Genomic DNA, 5,386 nt, shown 5'->3' with positions numbered 1-5,386 from the left:
CGGTCCCCAGCCTCCCGGGGGCGAGAGTCAGAGACCCACTGCAGATCTCCCTTGCAGAGGGCTTCAGACACCGGGTTGCCAGGTCGCCATCTTGCCCCCAACTTTGGATTTCTGAGAGGCAAGGCCAGTATATACATTTTGGGGGAATTAACCACAAATCTTTCTTTCCTTCTTCTTTTCTTTCTTTCTCTTTTTCTTCTTTCTTCTTCCCCTCTCTTCCCATCCCTTCCTCTCCCCTCCCTTTTATTTTCCTTCCATTTCCTTTCCTTTTCTTTCTTTTCTACAAATACTTTGAACACATGCAAACAGCTAGGCAGCAGGATTAGAAGACACAACATTTTAATGCAAAAAAGAGGAAGTCTATTGGTAGAAACAGTAAGAGCGAAGCCAGAAAACCTAAATTCTTTTCCTAGTTCTGCCAGCAGTATGATTTATAAGAAACTACTTAATTTAGTTTCTATTCTGTGTAAAACACACACATTTTTAATGTTTCTTTTTTCTTTTTTTTTTTTTACCTTGTTAGCATCTTTGAGAAACTGCAGACATGATGACAATCCCAAGTGTTGATATAGTTCAACCTTTCTATACAGAAAATAACAAATATAACTCAACCAGCCTCCACCAAAGATTCTTTCAACAACATGCCAAATGTCCATCACCACGACAACCCTCAGCCACTTTCAAACTGGAGAGCTCAATTCTCTACAATTAAACACACAGTTTTCCTCAGAGTTAAATTTCTCCCCAAGTTTTCTTCAGAGTTCTTTTTCCAGGATAGGATTATGGCCCAGTTGAAGACCAGGTACATATGAAACAAGTACCACCAAAGTCACAGCCAAAGTCCCTCATCCATTTTCAGCACCAAAGAGCAAAATCTTCACAAGTCTTGTTTTTACAGTCCCTTTCCAGGGACAGTGCCACTGAAGGTTTGCAAGACAGCTGTGTTTGGTCAAGTATTTGAAAACAAAGAAAATATATAGCATCGTTAGAAGACAAGGGCCTACAACCACACTTAACTTGATTACTTGACAGGAACTGGCATTAGAACTTCCAACACAGAGATCAATACAGAAAGCAAATAAATAAATAAAGTAACGTTGGCCACTATATAAAACCTGGAGTGTTCCAAGGCACAGATTCAACCAATAACAATAATTAAAAAAAAAAAAAACCACCAAAACCTCAGCTTTTGTTTACAATCTTTATTGCAGTTATACAAAAAGAATGCCCCAAAGTGAAAAAAATACATTATATACAAAAATACTTTTCCCTGGGAAGGAAGACTCTGCCCCCTCTTAACATGCAGTGCTTTCAACTGTAACTCCTGCCCCCACTGTACCCTCCAGTGCTGCCTGGCTTTCAGTCTGATTCTCAGCCTGGAAGACAAATGGAGCCTGGGCATGAGTGACCCTAGTTTAAGTCATTCCATCTTATATAGCTGAGCAGGTCTCAGTCAAAGGAAGTGAACACAGGGTCACCCAAAATATTCTGATCCCTATACTAAGAGGGCAATGCCCACAAAGTACAAGGCCATTTCCTGAATTCTCTGAGACAACAGGGCTGACAAGGCCAATAATCACATGTTACATGGAAAGGAGCAAGCAGAAGTGACCTAATGGTCTTGCCAGCCTTCTCATGTGTTCTTTGCAGGGACCTGTGGTATAATGTCCATTTGTCAGTGAATCATTCCACACCCCCATAACCAAACTGTCTCCTGGACAATTACTGTTTCTGTGAGGGTTGCACTCAACAATCCAAAAAGGACCAAGGTGGGGAACACGCACTTGGGAGGACTGGTTTCCCCAGGCCCTGAGAACAAGGGATGAGGGCAAACCCTGCTTAACTGCTCACCTCCTCCTCCATGTTTTTCAAAACTTCATTTCCACTGGGGACAGCATCCCCATTGCCCCCATTCAGCTCCAGCTCTTGTTTGGCTTTCTTTGCATCGTCTTTCCAGGGGCTCTCTTCCTCTGGTTTCCTCTTTTTTCTTACAAGACAGGAAATACCAGTCACACAATTTGATGAGGAAGCACCCTATGTTGGCTTTCTACTGGCAATCATGGAGACTGAAGAGCCTCCTCCACTAGGAGTGAAACCTGAAGTAGAGCTCTCTTCAGGAGTGAAACCTGAAGTAGAGTAGCTTTCAGAGCCAATTCAGCTTCATTCCCACTACACTGGGACTCGTTTGTACCTTCTATCTAATTTCAGGAAGCAGATCCTTCGGCTCCTTGATTTCTTTCTTGTATTCAGTTAGTGAGCTTTCAGCCTGCTTGTTTAGTACAGCCATTCTCTTCTCAATGCCTTCAATAGATTTGCTGAACTGTGCCACTGCCTCATCATACTGAGAGTTGTACCCATAGGCCAAGCCCAGCTGGTAGTGGGTCTCTTCAAGAAGACAGTCATGGGCTTCCAGTTACTGCTCCTGCAGGTTTAAGCAAGCCTGGAACTCCTCCACAGCTTGGATAGCGTTCTCAGATTCAACACTAACTTCTCTGAGTTTAAGATGTGCCCACGCAACGTAAAGCAAGGCTTCGTTTCGTGCCCTTTAAAAATGATCTTTGTTAAATGCAGCATATCCCAGGCAAGCTCTAGGCTCCCAATCTCCTACTCTTCATTTTCCGTTTTTTTGTTTGTTTGTTTGTTTTTGAGTTGGAGTCTCACTCTGTTGCCCAGGCTGGAGGGCAGTGGCACGCTCCCGGCCACCTGCAGCCTCTACCTGCTGGGCTCCGGCGATCCTTCCGCCTCAGTCTTCCAAGTAGCTGGAACTACAGGCGCGCACTACCACACTCAGTTAATTTTTTGATTAATATAGAGATGAAGTCTCACCACGTTGCCCAGGCAGGTCTCGAACCCACAGGCTCAGGCAATCCACTCACCTCAGCCTCCAAAAGGTGCGGGATTATAGGTTGAGCCACTGAGCCCGGCCTCTTCATTTTCTTGAAGAGACTTGTTTTCAGGAACTGAATCATCTGGCGTTTCTTCAATCTTGTCATTTTCTTTATCCTCTTCTTCTGAGCCTTTGGTCTCTTCACCCTCTTTCATCTGTTCTTCTCTCTCTTGTGTCGCTTCATTGGCAGCTATCTCAACTTTGTCTTCAGGTGATTTCTCGTAGCTCCCTGGACTACCTTGGCATCAATCTCCACTCCAGCTGCCTCAGACTCTTCTAAGGACAGTTTGGTCTCCTAGGCTGGGAGCCAGCTTTGCCCTGACAGTCTCCTCTAGTCTTGAGTCATCTTTTGTTTCTGTCAGTCTTTCTACAGTAGTCTGTGGTTCAACAGAAGTCTGACCTAACACTGACAGTTCACTGACTGCACCATCCTTAGGGAGAACAGTCACCTCCTGCCAAGGTTCCTCAGAGACTTCTGATCCAGCCTCCGTAGCCGAGGACTGCAGCCTCTGTTGTGATTTCTGGGATTCTTTAGCAGGAGGCTCTTCTTGCCCTACCAGCTGCTCAAGAATAGCCTTTCCTGTCCCATTTTCAGAGGTAGCTACCTTCCTTGGCTCACCCCCATGCCCCTCCACTGGCTTGACTGTTGGGTTTCCAGGCTCTGCTTCTGCCTTCACTGCAGTGCCCTGCTTTTCTAGACTCACAACAGGCTGTTCTTCTGAACCTTCTTCTGGCTTCTCTGTGCTCAAAATTAACCTCTCCTGACCTCTTTTTTCTCTACATTCTTCTTGGACATCAGTTCCAGAACCTGATTTTTCTTCTTCAGTATCTGGGACTTCCCACAAGTGACCTCAGCCTCATTCAGTCCTTCTGGTGCTACTGTTTGTTTTGCCTCTTCAGAGGTTTCAGTGAACTTATCTAGAGTCAATTCAACTTTTTCCTGTACCCCCTCTGCAGGCTCACTTATATCCTCATCTTCTCTTCCGTCCTTCTCCATTTCATGGTCCTGTTCTTTATCAGATTCAAACTTTGCCAGAGACTTGTCTTCTGTGTTTTTGGCTTCTTCTTTTTCTCCCATGGCATCATAAACTTGTTCTCTCAACTCTTCCCTTGCTTCCTCATCTATATTATCATTATATTCTATCAGAGATTTGTTTTCTGTTTTGTTTCCTTCTTCCTCTTCCACATACACACCTTACAAGGCATTTCCCGACACACCATTCTCTATTCTTGTCAACTCCAGAGGTGATTTCCCATGAAAAAGAAGGCTTTTATACTCATACTCCTTAGCTGTTTCTCCACACTTCTTACCTAAAAGACTAGCTGCTTCCTGAAATGCATTGACTGCTGCTGGAATATCTCCCATCACCAGATGTTTCTGTCCTAAACCCAGTAGTTTCTTAGCTTCACAGTCCACACCCAGATTCTCCACTTTATCTGCAGAGGTAGAAAGAGCAGGAACATCTTCTTCAGTTTTGTTGGCAGAAACCAGCCCGTGGTGATGGTGGCAGTCACTGTGGACTCTGTAGCCATCATCCTCCTGAGGTGGTGTAACAATAGGCAGAACAGAGCCTGTGAGGAAAACTGAGGGAATTGGGGATGCCAGAAACTTATTGGGGGACAGAAAATGGAAGATTCTTAATGTTTCATGATGATGGTAGTATGAAAATAAAATAAACAAATATGAAAGTACATAATTCTACACAGTAATAAGATACATTAATGATAATGATCTGGATGAAAAAGTTCATTCAGCAAATATTTAATGAGCATCTACAATGTATTGAGAACTGGCTATTTAGGATAAATAAATAATTTCTGTTTTAGGAAATAATAATAAAAGATTTTCCAATCCAGACTTGGAAATGGTTTCCATCTTGGAATAATGAACAGTACTGACATGCAAAACACAATAAATAAAGTAACTGTTTTAATAAGTTGAAAGAAATAGCAGAAGTATTAGATGTAAGTTGACTGTATTTTCTTTATCTCAGAGATGAAACAATTCCTTTTCAGCCTTATGGGCCAATTATGCAAATATGCTTTGAAATATACTTATGTTTTGAAAAGAATTTAAAATGGATTTATCGTTTCCTGCCACTATCCTAGTGTCCCTACCTGTACCAATCTGGATGGTTTCTAGCTGCTAAATATTGAATGTATAGAATATATAAATATTCTCTAGTTGTACTATATATACATTAGCATGAAGTCATTATGACCTCATTTGTTTAACAGAGAGCCTATTCATAGTTCCCAATATAGTTTGGAGAAATAAAATTCTGTTGACTGAGAACAACTTTTGAAAGCTTTAAATTTGTGAATATTCACTCCCTATACAGGGTATTTTTTATTTCTTTTTCAAAAATTGCTACATATATGCAGTGAAAACCAATTTCCTCTTTTGCTGTTGCTCAAACTAATTTAATGGTTTTCAAAAGGGGACAAAGCGAACCAAAGGTGGAATTTTGTAAACATAAGAGGACATTGATAGTAGTC

General features: G+C 42.2%; 1 pseudogene; it reads right to left on the bottom strand.

Moving 5' to 3' along the window:
* Window positions 1-1,295: 1,295 nt before the first annotated feature.
* LOC103250606 lies at window positions 1,296-4,420 on the bottom strand (annotated as a pseudogene).
* Between the last annotated feature and the right edge of the window lie 966 nt (window positions 4,421-5,386).

Source organism: Carlito syrichta, unplaced genomic scaffold (genome assembly GCF_000164805.1).
Source record: "Carlito syrichta isolate Samal-C Ts95f unplaced genomic scaffold, Tarsius_syrichta-2.0.1 Scaffold51763, whole genome shotgun sequence".
Taxonomy (NCBI): Eukaryota; Metazoa; Chordata; class Mammalia; order Primates; family Tarsiidae; genus Carlito; species Carlito syrichta.
Note: the sequence above shows the minus strand (reverse complement) of the source record. Positions and strands in the feature narration are given on the sequence as shown.